This window comes from Sarcophilus harrisii, chromosome 3, assembly GCF_902635505.1.
Source record: "Sarcophilus harrisii chromosome 3, mSarHar1.11, whole genome shotgun sequence".
In the NCBI taxonomy this organism is placed as follows: Eukaryota; Metazoa; Chordata; class Mammalia; order Dasyuromorphia; family Dasyuridae; genus Sarcophilus; species Sarcophilus harrisii.
The window spans coordinates 607,330,793-607,354,848 of record NC_045428.1 but is presented as its reverse complement, the minus strand read 5'-3'; positions in this window follow the sequence as shown (position 1 = coordinate 607,354,848).

The following is a 24,056-nucleotide window of genomic DNA, read 5'->3' as shown; positions in this document are numbered from 1 at the left end:
AAAGCAAGTTCAGCTATTATTAAGGTCCAGGACATACAGAATCCAAAAGAAGGTTAAAAAAAAACAGAACCTAGGAAATGATGTTCATTGACCCTGAGCTCATTCAGCACTCTCCCCCCACCTCCAACATTACAAGCAGCAAAATTACACTAGCAGACCAAAGGATAAAACATATTTTATAAAAAAAACTACCCACTCTTATACCTGATACTCCTTCTTCTTTCCAGTCCTTGGACACCCTGTGGAACTATTCTTGACCCTCAACAGCCATCTTGGCCACAGCCCAACAAGTATAAGAGTCTCTTTCAGCGTCACAAAGCACTTAACTATCAGTACTGGTGAACACCCAGTTAGCCTTCAGGTTGTTTCTATTTAGGTTTAAGTTTTTTCAGATGTGTTATTTTCCATTTTATCACATTATAGTGTGTAAAAGATGAGGTTATATGCTCTTCTAATTTTTATTTTGATTATTCTGTGCTGTCGCATGCCCTGTGAAACTTAAAATACCCATGTCATATACTACAGGTCTATGTCTCTTTTCTCATGGAAATGTTCTTTTAAAAAATATTTTAGTTTTTACCCCAACTATATGTAAATATAAATTTTTTAACATTAAAAGTTTTAAGTTTCAAATTCTATCTCTCCTTCCTTTCTTTTCTTCCCCACCCTCCCACTGAGATGGTTAGCAATTCGATGCAAGTTACATGTGTGCAATAATGTACATTTCCATATTAGTAAAAAAATTTTTTTTCAAGAAGACTCAAGCAAAAAGATAGGAAAGAAGGAAAGAAGTAAGAAAGTGAAAAAATAGTATGATTCAGTCTGTATTCAGACTATATCAGTACTTTTTCTGGAGGTAGATAGCATGTTTCATCATTTGTTCTTTTGGATTGCCTTTGATCATTTTAATGGTGAGAATAGTTAAGTCATTCACAGATATACATTGTATAATATTACTGTTACTGTATAAAATGTTTTCCTAGTTCTGCTCATTTTCTATCAGGTCAGTAAGTCTTTATAGGTTTCCTTGAAATTATACTGCTTATGATTTCTTATACCACAATAATATTCAATAACCATAATGTAACACAACTTATTCAACTATTTTCCAATTGATAAGCATTCCATCAATTTCCAATTCTTTGCCACCACAAAAAAACTGTTATAAATAGCTTTGTACATTTAAATCCTTTTTGTTTTTAGGCCTTTTTGGGACACAGACCCAGCAGTGGTATTATTGGATCAAAGGGTACCCACAGTTTATAACTCTTTGGGCATAGTTCCATGGCAATGTTCTTGAGTGGGACTATTATCCTTTTCCCTTAGAGGCAATTAGGTGATGGAATACATGGCAAAATGGAACAGAAGTCAGGAAGTCATCAATTCAAATCTGATTTCAAACATTTACTATCTGTGTGATCCTTGGAAAGTCTCTGCTTGCCTAAGTTTCCTCAATGTAAAATAGAGATATAATAGCACCAGCCTTTCAGAACTGTTGGGAGAATAAAATAAGATAATATCAGGAAAGCACTTGGCACATTTCCAACACATAGTGAGTGCTTAATAAATAAATGCTTGTTTCCTTCCCACCTAGATCCTCTTTTATTCTGCTATCCAAGTCTCTCTCTTCCAGAGAAGTCATCAGATGGCAAATCATGCTGTGAGAGTCAAAGACAAAATGGAAGAATAGTTTTAGATCATGCATCCTTTCTCAGGGGGTCTGAGGACAGTTACTTATCAGCCTTTCAATAATAGAAGGTATTTATTATCTTCTTGAGGCACATAGCCAAGTTCCAACCAAGACTTATCAAACTGGATGATCACTACTTATTTCTAATGACTCACTTTGGTACAAAGGGCATTGTCAGAAGGCCCTGAGAAAGGTTACCAAAAATATGTGGTAATAAAGTGAAGGCCATGGAGACATAGGTTTTCTTTTAATTCCTGTTGCCCAATGAAAGCAGGTTATACAGAAGAGAAAAAGTAAATTGGAAATGAACAACTCAATAAGCAGATATAAAAAAGTAATGATTTGAGAGAACTATCCCAAACTGAGCACTGTCTTATGTTCTGATTATTAGGACTACAGGCGAAAAATTTCTGCATCCTGAAGGGAGATAATAAAGATGAACATTCTGATCACACACATGTATCCCATTTAGTCAGTCCTTGAGAACTTAAAATTGAAACATCACTGACACACATCAGGGATGGAAACTTTCTATATAAAAAATCTGGCAAGCCATTTTTATGGATGGCCACGTCGTTTGGAATTTTGTTAGACTTTGAGTATATCTTGTGCTTTTTAGCTCCATTCTCACCCCACTAGCTGATTAAAGTCTATGGGCTTCTGTGGTACCCTCATTACATATGGACACAGAACTTGAGATGTATAACCCCATTTTCACTATGCCCAATACCTAGGCTGTTTATATTAAATATCCTCCAATAAATCTTATGATGGGTTCATAAATTCTATACATGTAGAGGGTTGGAACTCTGGAGAAGTATATTTGAAACAGGATACTTACAACAAGGTGTTAACTCAGTGTGATTGATGAGATGATAGTTCTCTAGTTTATATATACTTAGTACCTACTATAGTAATGTAATGGTTCTCTAGTTCAACATACTCAGTATGCTGTAATGATGTAATTGTAATAGGGTATTTAAGGACTGCGAGAACTGGGGACAAGGTCAGTCAGAATGAATAGACTATGAAGGAGTCAGACTGGGACAAATTGTGAAGCAGACAGAATATGAGGATAAAGACTTTAGACTTTATTCCTGACTCTCCTAGTGATGACTATTCTGTTGAGACCAAGGCCCATCTGGAGGTCCTCCAGAAAACTAGCTGGAACATTACATATACAGAAACTGTTTCCATCCCCACCCTCACCCCAGACTGCTATTTAGCTTGTAAAAAAAAATTATTTAGTTGGATGGTAATTGCTACTAAATGTAGTCAATTATGTAATTATTATAAGGATTATAAGATCATTGACTTAAAGCTAAAAGAGAACTTAGTGGCTGTCTTATTTTACAAATTAGGAAACTGAGGCAGAGTGAACTAGTAAGTATCTGAGGTGGGATTTGAACTCTGGTCCACTGACAAGTCCAGTACTCTATTCTCTACTGTGAGAAATTAATTATCTTTCCTATCCAATCATTCCCATAGCTTTCCAAAGAGCACTGATTCAAATCACAGTTTATAAAACCAGCAATAATTTATAGATATACAGGAAAAGATTGTGGTAGTGTTCAGACACTGCATTTATTTAATATATCTTTCTATTTTTCTTTTAGATTTTAATATATCTTTCTATCATCTTTTATGATATATGAATTTATCTATCCAATAAGATGATATAAAAGAGATTCAACAATATAAGAAATGGCACAAAATAGATGTAGACTGGGGAGAGAGAAAAGTCAGGGATTTGAGAAACCTTTGAACAAAAAGGAAAGAAAACTGAATTAGACTGAGAGATGCAAAAAAACTATCCAGTAGGTCAGATTTTGAAGAGAAAACTTCAACCCCTGTTTCAGAAGTTTTCCTCTGCAACATACAAACAATTTGCACTTCCTTCTGTGTCCCTCTCCACTAACTGCCTGGATACACTCCTTGTGAGGACAGAGTCCTTGTAGCTGAGACTGAAAGTTAGAAACTCACCTTGCATCTGTCTGGGTTTTTGGGTTTGAGGATGACTCCAGCAATCAGTGTAGACTCTGATTTGGTTATGCATATGTATATCTATGGGGGGCACAGTAAGCGCCCTACTTATAATCATCATTCTCTGATCTGATCTTTCCCAGAGCAACAATAATCATATCCCCTGAAAACACATTACATGTCTGCATATCCCCAAGCAGCAATCACAAAAGCAATTACTGTTAATTAATCACAATTCTTCAACAGCAATTACTAACGAATGTTAAAAGTGCCAAGCTAGCAGCAGGAATAGATAGGCAAGAAATTTTCCTGTACTCTGAGGGAGGGGGTGACAAGAAATTGGGGCAGGTAGGACTAGAGTCAACTTACAATGATTAGACTTGAGAAGTGAGAGCCTCTGAATCTGTATCTGCACAACTTGATGGGATTTGGGGACTTTTCTCTGAGTGCTCACAATTTTATAAATTATATTATAGATTTTTTCTTCTTTCCTCAAAAACATTTCTCTTTCTCTATGTGAAGGTCCTTATCTGGGAATGAATGTTGAAGCAATGATCAGGTATTTGCTAGATATCAAAACTCGGCTAAGTGCTAGGAATGCAATCACTTTTAGGCAAGATACACCCTGTCCACCAGGAGTTTTCATTCTAATGGGAGAAGACAAACATAAAGAGGAACTGGAGGAGGGAAAGGAAGAAGAAGTGTAGGAAGTTGGAAAAGTGTAGGAAGTGATATGGAAATAAGATACCATCAAAGCTAATACATCAGACTCCAGGGAAGAAGAGCAGAATTCAGGCAAACAACCCATAATATCTCTTGATCTGTTCTCTTTTTTCCATTCATATTTTCTCTCCCCATCCTCATTATTTCTTGCCTAGGATCTGCCTTCCCTTCTCCAGAACTGCCTTCCTACCAAAATAACATTCTGAATGCACCAGCAGGACTTTGTAGGCCACTGCCTTTTTTCTGAATTTTGGATTATTCTCCATTGATTATATGAAAATAAAGCTAGTCATACATCTCAGACCAAATTTATTTCTGAAGTCTTCTATGTTTCCTACCTAGGAGTATGCTTGTCAATGTTTAACAACCATCTCTCTCTAGTTTCCATTTAATCTCTACATTTTCTTCACCATTTTCTTAATTCTAGACCATCATTAAACCCTTAAAACAAGCTCCAGATTGTAGTTTTTGCTGACTTCTGAGGTATAAATGTTCATTCTAAAAACTTTACAATTGTTTCTGGCTCCAGAATCCTCATCCTTCTTTGATTTTAGGTTATAGGTAAAGCTCTTAAAGTCAGATTGTTGAATTTATATGTGTTTAAGACATCTAGTTTGGCATTAAAACTAGATCTATCGATCTGAAAGACATTTACAGAGAGATAATTAACCCCCTGGGAGTTTCTGAGTGATAAAATGAGAGGCTAGAGAAAGTAAAGAAGGACTAGTACATAATTTTGATAATACATCCTCGATTAGGGGAAGTAAAGGCTGCTGAAAGGTAGAACTAAGAGAATGCAGTGCCACAAAAATCCAGAGGAGGGAAATCTAAGATGAAAAAGTGTAAAGGGCAGGATAATTGATTTAAACAAGGTGTTAACTCAGTGGAATTGATTAGAGAATGGTTATCTAGTTTAGCATGGTGATTGATAATTCTCTAGTTCTGTACATGTACTTAGTACTTAATATATAATTCTACAAGATTGACACCTATTCTACAAGATTGACACTTATGATGCTGTAATTATAATAGAGTATATAAGAGCCAACAAGGACTGGATGAGAGAGACATTCACTCCATCTCCCTCCACCATGGTGGCTGGCCTGTCCTTCATTTCTCCACTAAGACCAAGGCCTGTCTGAAGAGCCTCCAGAACAAGGAGACAGATTGTGAAGGAGATAATACAGATTTTGGACTTTATCTCTAACTATTCTTGTAGCGATTACTCAGCTGAAACAAAGGCCTGGTCCAAAACCTCCAGAAAGCTAACCAGAACATTACAAGAAAATCGCCAAAAGAGTTAAATGCTATATTCAGAAATATGAAGACTCAGGGAAATCCAAGATTGCATGATTGTCAAGTTTTTTGTCAATCTTTGACAAACATTTTATTCTGTTATTTTTTCCTCTTGCCTCTCTTTATTTTTTTTCTGTCCTCATTCTCTAGTTCTTAAAGACTGAGTATCTTTTGGTATAAATTGGGTAGTTTTTGATTAGAAATGTTCATTTCTTGCTATGGAACTTTAAGTTCTGTTTTTATACTATCAACAGTTATTTTAAATGGAATTTCTCTTTGTAGATTCGCTATTGGATTTTGTTAGTGATGTATGAAAATGCTGATGATTTATGTAGATTTATTTTGTATCCTTCAATTTTGCTAAAGTTGTGAATTATTTCTAATAGTTTTTTAGCTGATTCTCTAGAGTTATCTAAGTATACCATCATATCATCTGCAAAGAGTGATAATTTAGTTTTCTCATTATCTACTCTAATTCTTTAATCTCTTTTTCTTCTCTTGGCAAAACTAGCATTTTGAATACAATATTAAATAGTAATGGTGATAGTGGGAAACCTTGTTTCACCTCTGATCTTGTTAAGAATGGCTCCAGTTTATCCCCATTACATATGTTGCTTGCTGATAGTTGTAAATAGATGCTACTGACTATTTTAAGGAACAGTTCATTTATTCCTATACTTTCCAGTGTTTTTCATAGGAATGGGTGTTGGATTTTATCAAATGCTTTTTCTGTATCTATTGAGATAATCATATGGTTTTTGTTAATTTGGTTATTGATAAACACAATTGTGCTAATAGTTTTCCTAATATTGAAGAATCCCTGCATTCTTAGTATAAATCTTATTTGGTCATGGTGTATTATCCTAGGGATGATATTCTGTAATCTCTTTGCTAATGTTTTATTTAAATTTTTTGCATCAATATTCATTAGGGAGATTGGTCTATAATTTTCTTTCTGTTTTTGTCCTACCTGGTTTAGGTATCAGTACCATGTCTGTGTCATAAAAGGAATTGGGTAGGAATCCTCCATTCCCTATTTTTTTCAAATACTTTATATAGTATTGGAGTTATAAAGACACAAAGAGAAATTCCATTTAAAATAGTATAAAATATTGGGAATCTATCTGCCAAGGGAAAGTCAGAAACTGTATGAGCAAAACTACAAAACACTTTCCATACAAATAAAGTCAGATCTAAACAATTGAAAAAATATCAAATGTTCTTGGATAGGTCAAGAGAATATAACAAAGATGACAATACTACCTAAACTAATCTATTTATTTAGTGCTATACCAATCAAACTCCCAAGAAACTATTTAACTAACCTAGAAAAAATAACAACAAAATTCATCTGGAAGAACAAGACTTGGTCAAGAATTTCAAGGGAATTAATGGGGGGAAAAATGAAGGTAGCCTAGCTGTACCAGATCTAAAACCATATTATAAAGCAGCGGACATTAAAACTTTTTGGTACTGGCTAAGAAATATAGTTGATCAGTGGAATAGGTTAGGTTCACAGAACAAAATAATCAATGGCTGTAGCAATCTAGTGTTTGACAAACCAAAAGACTCCAGCTTTTGGGATAAGAACTCACTATTTGACAAAACCTGCTGAGAACATTGGAAACTAAGATGGAAGAAACTAAGTATTGACCCACACATAACACGGTATACCAAGATAAAGTTAAAATGGGTTCATGATCTAGACATCTAGACATAAATTATATTATAAACAAATGATAATAACTTAATAACGTAGGATAGTTTACTTCTCAGATCTATGGAGGAAGAAGGAATTCGTGACCAAAGAAGAACTAGAGATCATTACTGATCACAAAATAGATAATTTTGATTATATTAAGTTAAAAAGATTTTGTACAAACAAAAGCAATATAGACAACATTAGAAAGGAAGCAGTAAACTGTGAAAATATTTTATATTAATATTAATATTTTATATTTATATTTTTATATAAATATAATATAATATAAATATAAATTTATATTAATATTAATATAATAAATAAGGCCTTTATCAAAACCTTTGAATGAAAATATTTTTACATTCAAAGGTTTTGATAAAGGCCTTATTTCTAAAATATATAGAGAATTTATTAAAATTTGTAAGAATTCAAGCCATTCTCCAAACAATAGATGGTCAAAGGATATGAACAGACAATTTTCAAATGAAGAAACTGAAACTATTTGTAGTCATATGAAAAAGTGCTCCAAATCACTAATTGATGAGAGAAATGCAAATTAAGGCAACTCTGGGATACCACTACACACCCGTCAGATTAGCTAAGATAACAGGAAAAGATAATGATGAATATTGGAGGGGATATGGGAAAACTAGGACACTGATACATTGTTGGTGGAACTGTGAATGGAGCCAATCTTCCTGGAGAGGAATTTGGAACTATGCTCAAAAACTTATTAAACTGTGTATACCCTTTGGTGCAGCATTGTTTTTACTGGGCTTATATCCCAAAGAGATCTTACATGAGGGAAAGGGATCTATGTATGCAAAAATGTTTGTGGCAGCCCTTTTTGTAGTGGCAAGAAACTGGAAACTGAGTGGATGCCCATAAATAGGAGAATGGCTAAATATATGAATGTTATGGAATATTATTGTTCTATAAGAAATGATCAGCAGGATGATTCCAGAGAGGCCTGGAGAGACTTACATAAACTGATGCTGAATGAAGCGAGCTGAATCAGGAGATCATTATACACAGTAATAACAAGATTACGATGATCAATTCTGATGGATGTGACTCGCCTCAACAATGAGATGATTCAAACCAACTCCAATTGTTCAGTGATGAAGCAAGCCATCTAATCCAGAGAGAGAACTGTGGGAACTGATTGTGGAACATAGCATGGCATTCTCACATTTTCTGTTGTTGTTTGCTTACATTTTGTTTTCTTTGTCAGTTTTTTTTTTCTTCTTGATCTGATTTTTCTTGTGCAGCAACATAACTGTATAACTGTGTATACGTGTATTGGATTTAACATATATTTTAACATATTTAACATGTATTGGACTGCCTGCCATTTAGGGGAGAGGGTGAGAAGAAGGAGGGGATAATTTGGAACAAAAGATTTTGCAAGAGTCAATGTTGAAAAATTTATTTATTTGTTAATAAAAAGCTTTAATAAAATTTAAAATAAATAAATAAATTCTGTTTTTAATGTTTTATGTTTTCACTTCATTCACTGATAGCTTTTCTCACCTCTGGGATCTTTGAATGCCTTGGTAATATTTTGAGAGTCTTTAATTAATTTATTGGAATACCTTCTTTGCCTTCTTTATTAGGGGGTTGTTTTAGTTAAATTCATTTGTTGTACATATTTGTGTTGAGTGTGGGAAAGGGAGACCCCAAAAGTTTGGGGTCATAATCAGGTGTGGTGAGGTGTCTCAAAAGAATTTGCAGGCTTGAACCCATCTCCTTAGCCAAGGGGCAAAGTTTTATTGTAAGTAACACCATTTCAAGAGGACTGAATTATAAGGTAATTCATCAGAGAAACAGAAGCAAGGAGACACATTTATCCAGGTTTTAATATTGATATGCTAGTTCTATGGCTCATAGGAAGGAAAGAATTTGGTTCTCATTGACCAGATTATTACTGTTGTCTCAGGAATTTATCTCTGCCTCTCTATACTTCTTTCTGCATCCTTCTTTGCCTATGGATTCAAAGCTGCTTATATTTACTCTCCTCTAGGATTACTCTGTGCCTAGCCCACTCAGCACTGCATAGGTGGATCTGCAAAAGGGAGACATCTGGAGTTAGTGCTACGTCCTAAGTAAAGATCGAACACCTGTAAGACACAGCCTCCTGCCTCAGAGGCCAAGCCCTTCTCTACCTCCTAGGTCCACCCCACCAGCTGACATGGTGTACATGGCAATTCCCAAAAGGAAAGTCTCCAACAGTCTGGGTCACCCACTGATTGAACTTAAAGTTCTCCTCTTCTATCTCTGTGAATCTACCCAGAAACTATAACACTAAGGTCAAAGACTGAGCTCTCAGCTTTCAATCTGGGCTTGTAGACCACTCTGGAGCAGACCACTGTTTGGAGGAGAAAAATTCTGAGGGTTAAGTTAGATGATGAAGATACTGAGTCCATGGAGAATAAATGAATCACCCTTAATCACAGAGATCATAAAATTCAGAGTAGAAATTGAATCTAGTTGTTCTCTCCCCAGGCAATACTCTTCCACCCTACCACTGTTTTTGTCATGAGGTGTCTCAGACAATCACCACTGCCCACTTTGGGTAATTCAGTTAGTTGCCTCACTCAGAATCATGAAGATTTTAAGTTTCAGAGAGGGAATTCAGAGCTAAAATTTTAGAACACTGGTACTTCCAACTTCAAGAATCTTTGGATTGAAGATGTTTCCATGAAAAGAAAATATTCCTTTTTAAATTATTATTATTTTTTGGTGAGGCAATTGGGATTAAGTGATTTGCTCAGGGTTACAGGGTTACAAAGTGTTGAATGTCTGAGGCCAAATTTGAACTCAGTTCCTTCTGATTTCAAGGCCAGTGCTCTATCTACTGTTCCATCTAGTTGCCCCAAGGGAAAAAAAAATTCTTAAAGTTGGAGTGGATTTCTTCTTCTCTTCAGTTCCTACAATGCAAGCTTTCATTTTCTTGGTGATTCTTTTTGTATCAGCGCATGGAATCAGTGCATTTGAAAACTGAGAAATCAGCAATTACTTGCATGGGAAAAAGATAAACATAGTGTTTAATGGTATCAGTCTTATTGAAGGAGTCATAATCAATGAATGAAGTAGTAAGACACGACTGAAATAAATGGGAGGGAAGATTCTCAGGAGAAGAAGCTTGGGAAAAGTTTGAAAATCTAGGCCAGCCCAAAATAATTATTTAAAAATAATCCTTTAGGAGCAGTTAGGTGGTGCAGTGGATAGATCACCAGCCTTGAAGTCAGGAGGACCTGAGTTCACATTTGAACTCAGACACTTTATACTTCCTAGCTATGTGATCCTAGGCAAGTCACTAACCCCAATTACCTCAGCAAAAAGGAAAAAAAAATAATCCTTCAACTGGATGTCCCTTTTCCCCTCATCGCCAATCCCTTAATGATCTTGTTGAATTCTTAATCTATCTCTCTTTGGGAATCTGCAAAGGTTTCTCACTTAAGTTGCTCTCAGCTGTAATTTTTTCAATTAATTTTGGATATACTCATTATTAATGAGTAATTATTAATGGAGTATTATCATTAATCAGTAAAAATGGATGGTGATGATTTATGCCTGGGAGGAATCTTCAGTGACACTTCTGAGAGCCCATGAAGTCAATATTCCTTGTGACGGGATAATTACAACTCTGAAGGAAGACAGAATTTGAGTTTATAACTAATTTCTGTTTACCTTCTCTTATGTCTGTCCTCTGAATAGCAGAGCCTAGTTTTCACTGGTGAGTGTATTCCTCCATCTGATTCTTAGAATCAAAGATTCAGAAGCTGAGCATTGTGGTGTTCTCTTCTTTTTCCAAAATATATGATGGTTCTCTTTGGGAGCAGGTTTCTTGAGGAGGTTCTCTGGAGGTAGCCTTAATTTTGGTTCTCAAATATAGCCAGTTGATAAAATCCAAATATTTATTTTCTCCTTCCTTGATTCCAAGAGCTCTTGCAGCTTGTCCTTTGCTTCTGCCAGCTTCTGCCTCTAGCTCAACTCCGACCCCTGGCAATCTTCCTAACTGATTGACTGAAGCCCTTCTTATGCTCTTTTAGAAGTGTAAACTCAAAGATTGACTCCTCCTCCGAGAGTGGGATTATGGGAGGTGTGAATTTGAATATCTCATATTGAACCCTGAAATCTCCCAAACTGTGGACTAATGTGTGAGCTAATGTGTGAACTCTCAAAGGTGTTAACTTAAGCATTGTTTCTATCAATATTAATGACTTAACACCTTGTAAGGATTTGCTCTAATGTGTGAACCAATAAGCATTGTATCAATTCCATTGAGTTAACACTAGGATTCTAACAGAGCATCACTTCCTTTCTGAAGATAAAAAGAAAGGCAGAGTAGGATCCAAATGCTCTTTTAGTTGCCAAAAGGAAGCACTTTAAAGAAGACTCTTGACATTTTCCCTCAGAATCTTAATAAATCACTATCTTTGTGGAGACCTTCTTTCATAGTCCTAAGCCACACTACTAATATAATGGTATTGCAGTGTTCCCTGATTAGTCTTCTTAATTGTAATGCCTCTTTTAATCCCTTGTATACATCCTGCCTGGTATGTTTTTAGTACCAAATCATACAGTTGTCAAATCTGTGCCATTTTATTTTACAGATTCACAGACTGTAGGATCAGGAATGTTTCTTTCATTCCTTGTAATTCTTGTTGATTGATAGACAGAGTGGTAAGTTATCAGGAAAGTCATTAAGTGAACCCTCAGAAAGAGGAAAAAAATGAAAATACAATATAGGTTATCTCGATTATTTCAGAAAAATGAAATGTAAAATCCCTTCTACTTTGCCATCCTTAAATAGATTCTTTCTTCACTAGTTGTGGAACTTTCTAAAAGTTCATCTTTCCTTTTTTCTTTTTTCCCTTGAACAAAGATTGTAATACATCTACATGATATTTATTTTGCTTTTTGAATGGTGAATAGCTGGCAAAAAGACTTTCCATTCCCTTGACTTCCCATCCATTGAAAAGCATTTGAATTGGACTACAATGTCAGTATGATACTTTTCATTGGCCATGTATTCTTTCCTAAAAGGCCTGAATACTGGATTCCAATTTCTTCTTAAAGAAAGAGAAATCCTTGGATTGGAAAGTCACTTTCCAGTGAGTGACAACTTAGTTTCATGTAAGCTTCTTTTCTTTTCAGTTAATCTCTGAAATTATTTACTTCTAATTAGGAGATTGAACTAGTGAGATTTCCCTTTGTTACTCCTGGAACCATGATTAATATTTCCCCATCAATTTTGAAATGAAATGACTATGACTCTGCTGAGACCGCAGTGTGATGGGAATAAAAACAGCATATTGGAGGTGAAACACCTAGTTAAAATTTCTTACACCTGTCAGGATTCCCTGCTTCAGTTTATGCCTCTTCATCCTCTGGAGAAGCATTATTTTCATGGAAAATTTCTTGTCTTGTGCAATGCTATTTTAATTTTTTTAAATTCAAAATCATATTCAAAGTAATCGAGATAGAATCATAGCAATCTGCCTGATTGTGTAAATATGAACAGTGATTATATCCTGGAAGACTATGTCCAGGTTCTTGGGGGAAAGATAGGGAGTAAATTTTCTTTTGGATTTTGTTGTTAAAGGACGGGTCAATTCTCTGAAAGCCTCCACAGCTGTGGATCATAGCATCTGAAGGAATCGCAGGCAGCCTTTTCTGACACAGGTGTTGCAGATTGGGCATGAGATAAACTGGAGGCAGAGAGAAGTCAGACGAGGTAATAGCCTCTCAGGAGAGAGGTCAGAGAACAGCAACTGCCTGTCAGTGTCCTTGTATCATCCTTTCACAAGAGGAGATCCAATATAGGTTGGATCTCCAGCAGCCACTGTCAGGTGGCTCCTGTGTATTCCAGCAGCTCTCCTGTGTAGTCCAAAATATGGCATCTGAACGTGGGGTGAGAATTACAAGAAGGACCAGCGCTGTTCGTGAGAAGGATCCTTTAAGAATTAAGGAAGAAGAGTCCTGGTAAGAATTTATTTATTTGGGGTAATTGAATGGGTCAACACATCAAAGGGCCAAGCCAGGAGACTGATGAGACACTTAAATGCTTGTTCTGACCACAGTCCTCTTCTCTGAGAGTTTGCCTCCATGATATTTCACAAGATGAACACCTGCTACAACCATCCAGAAGTGAGTGTTGCTTGCATTCCTCAGTGTGTAGATCATGCTGGGGGGGAAATAACAGCCAAAAAAAAAATGGGGAATTGTTAAGGGACGGGCCAGTTCCCTGAGAGTCTCCACATCTGTGGATCACATCATCTGAAGGACTTGCAGGGCAGCCTTTGCTGACACAGGTGTTGGGGACTGGGAATGAGATAAGTTGGAGGCAGGGAGAAGAGGAGGGAGGTGACACAATGCAATGGCCCCTCAGTCAGAGAGGTCAGAGAACAGCAGCTGTATCAGTCTCCTTGTTTCATCCCCTCACAAGAGGAGCTCCATTCTGGGTTGGACCTTCATCAGCCACTGTCAGGGAGCTCCCATGTATTCCAACAGAAAGTCACTTCCTAGTGAGGGACACCCTAAGTAGTTTCAAATAAATGTGTGTTTTTCTTTTCAGTTAATCTCTGAAATTATTTACTTCCAATTAGGAGATTGAATTAATGGATGAATTCTACCTTGTATCTCCTGGAACCATAATTAAAATTTCTCCAAAAATTTAGAAATGAGATGACTCCAACTTTTCTGAGGTCACAGAGTGTGATGGAAACGAAACCAGCACATTGGAGTGGAATCACAAAGGTAAGATTTTTTTTATTCCTATCAGACTTCCCTGCTTCAGTTTGTGTGGAACAGAGAGATCAGGTTTGTGTTTAAGGTTTGGGATGGAAACTGTTATATTGTGCAATTATTGCTATTTTGGATGTTTGGGACTTCATATATGGGATGATTATTTGATGCTTTAGCTCTGAAATCCCTTATTCTGTTGGAATTGCTCTGGCAGACTGTTGTCTGACTGCCTGTTTTCAGGAAATCTCCAAGATATAGACACCGTCTTGGGACTGGCAGTCTCCAGCCCTGTAACACCAGTTTCTTAATTGGTATCTTCACATTTTCAGAGGACACTGCAGTTTTGAGATCATGCCTCTACAATTCAGGGCTTACCTACTTTCATGGTCTAACTGCTCAGAAATTCTTTCTGGATCCCGGTAGCAGTTCCTGTCCTATCAGAGAGAACAGGTGGAGCTACTCTAGACCCTACTCTTTCCCTCCTTTGGAATCCCTGACAGACTTGGGGTGCCCCTCCTAGTATGTGGCTGTCTCGAGCACCGGTACTCCCTATATAAACAGAAGCTGAGTTAAATGCACAAATGAGTGTAGACCACCCAACACAGTGAACTGTCTATCTTAAACAGGATTCTCTGGCTGAGATGAGGGCCTTTGTACTGCTGATAACTCTGGGGTTGTCAGGAAGAGACTTGCCTTTGCCATAAGTTCTTGCATTTTCTAGGTTCATTTTTGATTTATTTCCTTTACATTGGGTTGGTCAAAATTATAATACCGAGACCACCCAGGTATCCAGGAGGAGGTAATTCAATAATTCAAATATTCAGAAGGAGTGTGTGTAATGTTGTGCCTCAGTTTCCCTAAACTGTCATCTTAATTTATTTTTATATTTTTATGTCTGCCAAATGCCAATCTGTTCTATGATAACTGTTTCCAAGAGAGTTGGTGGAAGCAATTTTTATGGTATGGACTTATTGCAATCAGTGGTATTATCCTGTTGCCACTATGTCTACCCTGTATAATTACATTAGTAACCAGAATAGTTCAATGGTCCCTATCAAAATATTGCATACAGAAGATGCTATTCAAATGATGATTCTTCAGAGAAAAGACTAGAATGTATTAGAGAGGGATGATCTTGATGGTGAGCTTGATAAATAACATAGATATGTTAACTGATTTTGAACAGTGTGTAAGTCCATAGAAATATGATAAAATCATTTACATATTACAAGGGGGAAATTGTGTGGAATAGAGAGATAAGGTGTAGAACTTACAGGAATATGGGAATTTTTTCTGTATTTTATTTTCTTTATTTCTGTTTCCCCTATGACCTGTATAATATGTGCAGGCTCATATTTACTTGAGCCTTGGCCAGCTATAAACATATTTACTTAACTGGAGCTGATGACATTTATCAGTATTTGACATTTATCCATATTTAGTCTGTTAGCTTGACCACTGTCTATCTGAAGCCTGAAGCCCTGATTTTCTGTTTCTTAGAAATCAGAGGATTTTGGGAAAACAGAAATCTTCCATTCCAATCTCTCCAGACAGCATACCAATTAGATGCCTTCTTCCTCCCCTCTTCTCAATGCTGTCTTACTTGTGATACATAGCTCTTATACAAGAGATCATATCTTTACTACTTTAGCCCTCCTATCACGAGCTTTCTGTTTCCCCCTATCTCGTGATAGAAGAGCGCATCCTCTGGAGGTTTTAATAAACAATCTTTCTGTTTTCTATCAAGTGATCTGAGTAGTCACATTGGGTAAGGGTCTTCTACATCCCTCACAGGTTGATGCCTTGTAGTTTTTTGGAGTAGTGTTATTTTTCTGTAAAATTTCTTCTTGTGAATTTACAAACTCAAATTGTATCCAAAGTAAATGATACAGAATTATAGAAATCTGCCTGTCATATGAGCAGTGATTATTGACTCCTAGAATGACTTCCAGATTCCTGGGAGAAAGCCTGGTAAGTTTTCTTTTGAACTTTATTAATGCTTTAATGGGGTCCTCTTTTGATGGCTCCAGTCTATATCAAAGATAGACTAGATTAAGGTTAAAGTAACCAATGCAAAAAGACTTTGGTATAGTCTGAGATTAAATTAAACCATGAGCAAGTAAAAGAGTAAGCCCATCCCTGAAAGTATATTGACATTTTTACTGAAAAATTTTGTTGCCAGTACCATCTAAAAATTATTAATCTTTCATCCGTTATACATCATTTAAAAGAATAACTTAATTTGGCATTAGAAAGGTGTCCAAATTGGATAAATTGATCTATTTAGAGATTTATCTTTAAAAGAAAGACAGCTCCCCAAAGAAATTGGTTCATTTAGAGACATCACATTTTTGAACAAATGTTGTAAATGTACTAGTTCTACAAATTATGCTAAGTGATTAAATAATCAACAGAACTCGTGGTTTGAGTTGCTGAATCAAAACCAAGTTTATATAGAATAGAGGCATATCTTCTAGAAGCCAATAAAGTAACTGCTCAGAGTTACTGAATAGAAATAGAGAAGAAGCCCTTTTCACAATGAGTCAGCATGTGTTCTGTCACCATATTTTGCTTTAATTTCTCTTCCTCGTTGTTGAATTTGCGTGTATTTAGGTCCAAGAAAACAATGGTCAGAGAGACTGGAAGCTCCATCAGAGCCTTCAGAAGTCCCAGCTACACCTGGGGTTATTAGCAGGGACGTTGAGGTTGATAAAACCTTGATAAAAGTAAAAATCCAGCCTACTTTCTTTGTTATTAATGCTATGCCTCCTTAGGAAATTGCTTGTCCAAATGATTGAGTTATCGATGAGAACATCGATATAACACCTACTCTGCGGGTTTATATGAAGAAACTCAGTCCAGAAGTTTGTTTCTATGAAGAAATGAAGCTTATAGTCATTGGTTCAATGTCATCGGAGGAACAGTAGATAGTGACCCACAAGAAGGAGGTGATAATGTTTGTTTTGACATCCAGTGTAGCTAGTTTTCTACAACAGAATTCCTCCCTGGATTTCTCATATCCCTTTGTCATTTAATGAACCAGATTTCTCCCTCTATCTTCTTCCTTGTCTTAAAATCAATAAACAGTACTAGGGGGAAAAAAAGGGGGGGAGAAAAAGAACAGGAGGGGGAGGAAGAAGGAAAAAAGCTGCAGGCAGCCAGCCTCCGCCAGCCTTGCCCGCAGCAGCAGTGCCTCCAGCGTCTCTATTTGTCATTTTGTTTTCTCTTCCTGATTTCCTGGGTGTAGGATTCATGGGCATAGCCAGTGGCACCTGGTGCTTCTCCTATAAAAAAAACCATCTACAAGTCCAGCATATTCATAGTTCCAGCAAATTATCCAGAAGGCCCCTGGGACTGGAGCCACTTATTGTAATGTTGTCTTCTCTCACATATAATGGTTTTCCAGGAACAGGTTTCTTGGGGGCTTCTGGAGACAGCCTAGTTTCAGTTCAGTGTAATAATCACCTCAAATGCAGCCAGGAGTTAAAAGTTCAGTTCTTTATTGTCTCTTCAAAATAGCTTGGTTAGCTTTCTTAGAGGCCTTTCTCTCTCCTTGGTTCCAAGAGCTCCTGTTGCTAATCCTTTACCTCTTCCAGCTTCAGCCTCTCTTCTTCCGAATCTTGGCTTCTCAATCTCCCCCACTGACTCCTGGCTGAGGCCTGTCCTTTTATATGTTCTTTTAAAGGTGTGAACTCAAAGGTTGACTCCTCCTCTGAGAGTGGGATTGTGGGAGCTGTGACTTGTGAATCTCCGGACTTGTGAATCTTGTAGAACTTCAATGAATACTAAATACATTAGTGAACCAGAGAACTGCAAGCACGATGCTAAAATTAGACAACTGACTTAGCACCTTGTAAGAATCCTAACAACTCATACCATCTTGGTGTTGGTGAGCTCCTATGTCACTTTTCTTACTCTGTCAACTCCTTTTTCTCATTTTCTCTCTTTAATTTTGATAAACATTATCAGTGGTTGATGCCCACCACAGCTTTCTTGAATGTATCTTACTCAGCCATCAGTCCATTTGTGCTTATTAGCTCTCATTCCCAAATCCTCCATTTCTATTATTCATTCTGCTAAAAGTCCGAAGACTCTTTTCCCTAGATGTTCTACTGCCCACCATTCTATTTCCACCTTTACAAAAGACTACAAAATCAGCTACTAAAAGTAGCTGATGAGAACAGATTACCAAACATTAGAATTTTGCAGCTTATTAACTAGAAGGGGTTTTAATGATGACAATTATCATCATTTTGAGCATTTGAATGGAACTTTAAAATTTGAAAGACTTAATATGTACTTTACATTGAGTCTATCTGTATTGCCTTTTATTCTGAACCTCCTGGTTTCCCTTCCTTTAGGGCAGTTTGAACTCTCACTCCTGAGATCTTTATTGTTTTCTCATAAAACTTCCAATTTCTTTTCATTTTGATAGTATATTATTTTTTCAATTACATGCAATGATGGATTTTTACTTTCATTGTTGTGAGATTTTAGCACATATACAGCTTATATCAGATTGCCCATCATTTAGACAAGAAGGAAAAGAAAGGAGAAAGGAAGACAATTTTGGATCTCAACATTTTGTAAAAATAAATGCTAAAAACTTTCTTGATGTAATTGGGGGGGGGAATCTTATAAAAAATAAATGCAAGTCAACAAGTGTTCAGTAAGTATCTTTAATATACTTGGAACTGTCCTAGATGTTGCAGATACAAAGGGAAAAAAAAGCAGGACCTCTCTTTGAAGTACTTATATTGTTTCCTACTGGTAGAATATGTTTGTAGACAAGTACAAATCATAGTCAGTAGATTCAAGGGGGATGACATAACATCTGCCATAGATGTTTGAAAGATCACAAAGAAGAAGAATGAGAATTGTTTGACTTGGCAAAAAGGCAGAATAAAATGCCAGAAGTTGAAGGTACATAGTACCTAAATTGGGATTGGGGTTAAGTAACTTTGTAACAAAAATCGAGAGGCTGCCTTGGGATAGATCTTTTTTTTTTTTTTTTTTTTTTTTTTTTTTAGAATATCAAGAAGATCTAGAAGAGTGCTTAGAGACCTTTCAGTTCCATGCAATTTTTAAAGATGATGAAATAGATCCAGGGATGTTAGTGAATTTGATGAAAGCAAAGGGAGAATTCAAAGAATATTATATTTGAACCCAGTTCTTCTGATATCAAGATTAGGGTTCATCCCACTTTACTATACTGTCTTACATTAAAATGTAAGTTTGAAGTCAGATTCTAAGCTGAATGATTCAGAACACTGTACAAGCATGTTAGTCATCTCCCAATTGATAAATGGCTGAAGATATGAACAGGCAGTTTTTTATGAAAAAAGTAGGGAATTATTTATGGTCATGTTAAAATGTGATAAATCATAACTGATTAGAAAATAAAATAAAATGGAAGACACAATGAGATTAATATACTCTATTTGCTAGTAGTAAGAAAAACACTCTAAGAAAGTGCTAATATCTTCTCTCTGAATCTTAATAAGATGCTATCTTTTTGGAAGTCTTGTCTACTTATCCAAGTCCCCACTGAGCTACTGAAGTACTCCTTTCATCAGTCTTTGTTCTTTTAGTGTCCCATATAAACTCTTATACACATTTTTCAGGTTTGTTTTCAATTCTAAACCCACAGTTATCCTAATGTCTGCCATTGTATTTTATAGATCCCTAAATCATCAGTTCAGAAAGGAATATTTCTAATATTCTATTTGTGATTTTTTTTTCTTAGAGTGGAGAGTGATCTGAGAAGTCATACTCAGAAAAGAAAAAATACAGCCTACCTCCATCATGACAGCAAAAAAAAGCAAAATTCCTTCTTCATTACTATCTTTGATTATATTGAATTTGTAACATTTTAATATTTTCCATAAGTTCATCTTCCCTTTTTGTTTCCTTGAATAGACTTCCTATTATTGCCTCAGGATATTTATTTTGTTTTGTTGACTGCTTAAAGACCCTCTATTTCCTATTTTGATTCACTTCTTCCTGTAATGTTCAGGCTAGCTTTCTGGAGGTCCTCCCAAAGGGCCTTGGTCTCAGTGGGATAGACACCAGGAGGATGGACAAGAATAGAGTACAAAGTCTTTATTGTCTCTTGGACAGTCTCTTAGTAGTCTGACCCAGTCTCCTCCAGCAGTCTTCTAGTCTCACCCAGTCTCCCTCTGAATCTGACTTTATCCCCAATTTAAATACTCTATTACAACTACATCATTACAGTATCCGAGTGTGTGAATTAGAGAACCATTATATCACCATGCTAAGTATTAAGTATATGTATACTAGAGAACCATTATCTCATCAGTTCCCTGAGTTAACACCTTGTTTCAAGTATAGTTCTCTAAAGTTCTGGCTCTCATATCCTCCTTTGAAATAGATTAACATTGCATGTTTCTCTATGATACTTCTCATTAGTTGTAAATGTTTTACAAAAGGGATATTAAGTCCCAAATTCTGCTTAAAGAATGACAGATCTGGGCAACTTCTGGTCAAGATGGGGGAGAGGAGGCACACATCTACTTAAGCTCCGCATTTTCTCTCAGAATTTATTTCATAACAAGCCTCAGAATTAATGCTTGACTGAAAAAAAAAACCCACAAATAATAACCAAGAGAAGACACCCTTGAAATTCGCCAGGAAAGGTCTGTTTTGCTCAAGGGTGGGGACAGTTTTAGATCAGGTGCAGGCTGAGGGCAGGCAGTGGCAGCAAGAGCACAGCAGGCAGCTCACAGCTGAGCAGAGTGAGATGGGGTGTGATCTCAGCCATCTCTGTGGGGAGAGCTTTACTACAGTATTGGATACTTTACCCTGGCAGCACAACAGTAAACAAGCAGAGAAGCTAAAAACACAGGGGTGAAGGATACATCCCCAAACAGCTAGGGTCTCTTCGGACCTGGTCATCGCTGCCACAATGTCTCCGCACGCTCTCAGTCTCAGAGCGCAGGCACAGCACAGCCATTGCTGTCCTGTTAGTGCCTTGATACTGCCCTGCAGTTTGTAGAGGAAGCTCAGTAACACCACCCAGCCTCCCCCACACCAAAAAAAAAATCCACTTGTTTTTTTTTTTTTTTTCTAGTTTGTCTTTTGATTCTTCCCTGACAAAATGAGCAAAAATTTAAACAGACCTTAACCACTGATAGCTTCTATACAAATAGAGAGCAGACTTTAAACCCTGAGGAGACTAAAACAGACTGTCTCCAGATGAATCCCCAAAGGAGGATATCATCTGGTCCTCAACATAGATGACTCTCATAGAAGAAATTAAAGACTCTCACAAGAGAGCTAGAAGAAAAATGGGAAAAGGAAAGGGAGGTGTTATGTAATTTTAGGGAAAAGTTTGGATTTGCTCCTATAAATGACATTCTCTGACTCAATTAAAGTGAAAGTAAAATTTAATTATACAATACATGGAATAGATTGCCTACAATAACAACTAATACAGTAAATAATACATAAAAGACAAAATAATGAGAATTATGATAAAAATAGAAGAAAAGAGAGATAAGAGAGAAAAACATCATCAGTCCGGGGAGCACGAACTCTAAGTTGTGACTCTTAAGTTGCACAGGCTGGAGAACCCCAAATGAACAGCCTTTGAGTCCCGAATGGGAAAAGAGGTCCCAGGCAGAATGTCATCTCTGTGGGTGAAGTCCCAAAGATTCCTGGAAACCCAGGGCTTATATAGTTCTTCAAACAAAGAAGGCTTTGAGCCAAACAAAGGCTTATGAGACATCATATAAGACAAGGAAATACCAACAGGGGCTCCAGGTGTTTGTAGTCAAGTGTTACATTGATGAGGGAGATAGTAATCATTGTTTAATTACCACTACAATGGTGGTAAGGTCACTTTTATTTTTGATACATGTAATCTGGTTTTCTTTCCTTTTTCTAATCATAACCTAAGAATTATGTATTTTTCATAAAACAAATTTTTAGTTTTATTTATTAATTTAATAATTTTCTTACTTTCATTTTTATTAATCTGTCCTTTGGTTTTCAAAATTTTTAATGTGGTATTTAATTTAAGACTTTCAAATTGTTCTTTTTCTATCCTTTTAAATTACATGCCCAATTCATCTCTATTTTATTCATGTAAGCATCTAAAGTTATAAAAATTTCCTTAAGAACTCCTTTGGTTATAACCTTAAGCTTTGTCTCATTTTTATTTTGTATGAAATTATTTTTTCTATAATGTGTTGTTTAAATAATTTAATCCTAAAGAATAGGAAAGTCAGTTTCAATTAATTTTTGATTTGTTTGTATTGCTATTTTATACCAGTCTCTCCCTTTTATTTCCCCTTTCCACTTCGACTTCCCTATATGGTATGACAAATTTCTATACCAAACTAAATATGAATGTCATTCCCTCTTTAAGTCAAATCGGTGAAATTAAGGTATAAACAATACACATCACCTCCCTTCTTTCCCTCTATCGTAATAGGCCTTTTGTGCATCTTCATGTGATATGTTTTATCTTAGCTTAACTTCCCTTTTCTTCTCTCAGTACAATCCTTTTTTTCCATTCCTTAATTTCTTTTTTATATCATCATATTTAAGTCAATTTATACTCACACCTTCTATGTACAATTCTGCGATACAACATAAATTAGTTGATTCTCATATTGATCCTCATGATTTTGCAGTCAGATCGCTGAATTGGAGAAATCACCTCAATGCTTTTAATAATGTATCAAGCTTGCTGTTGCATTTTCTGCCTTAGATATTTTTTTGTTACCCTGGCATGTTTCCTCCTACCCTGTTTTCTAATATGCACTCGCCACTCCTTAGAAGAGCTTCAGGCATCCCTGCCTTATCTCAAGAGAGCACAGAAGAACAGGGAGAAGTTGAAGGCAAGCTGTGAGGAGGCAGAAGACAGACCAGCTCATGTTTCCCTGTAGCTCAGCCCCTGTCAGAAGGCTATGAGAATTTAGGATGATGGCTTACCACCCCTCTGTTCTGTCTCCAGGGAAAAGGATGTCCTTGGGAGTTGACACTAGGATTCCAACACTTGGGGATTGCTAGGAAGGGAGGAAACTGTCTGGGTGACTTAATAGCCAATAGTCCCATGAAAAAAGACTAATGTTCCCAGGAGAATACATTATTGGCTTTGGTAAAAAACACACAAACACACATACACACACAGACACACATAGACACATAAGCTTACCCTCAGATGAATAAATGGAATTTGCTCTTAACTCCCTGTGTTTCCTGTCAACTTGTCCTCCAGCTCTTCTCCCACCAAGATCTAGAAACTCACAGGCTTCCTGGCTGCTAGGGCTGGATGAGCAGCAACATAAAGTAATTCTAAGATAAACAACTGAATTTCATTTGGCAATTTTCTCTCATGTTTCAAAAGCATTATTCATGCCATTATTTTTATTCTGATTTTTCTCATTTTCAAATTTAGGGGAAAATATTTTCTTAGAAATACTGGCACTTGAAAAATAATTTCTAGAGGATTATGTAAATGTGTCTGTAGAAAATGAATTCTCATTTTGATTTGGATTCTGTAAAATTAATGTGGAAAAGAGTGGCTAGAGTGTTTGAAAACGTACCTGTTTAACTGCTATGTTTTTCTTTAAAATGAATGTTAAATTTTTAAACCAAATAATAAATTCTTATCCCCAAGTCCTTACTTTTTATATTTTTCAAATACAAGACTAGAACTTATATGATCTCACACTGGGCTCCCAATAAGACAATAAGAACCCATTCCACTTAAGAAGAGTAAAAGTACATCACAAAGCTTGATGATGTGGCAAAGTGGTTTGTGCAAGACTGAGCAAGGCATAAGGGGGAGAGTTTTTCTGAAAATGTAGCTCTAAACTATGGCACTCTTCTGGGGGTCAGATTTCTGTAAAGGCCTCACTTCCCCACGAACCCACTCGACAT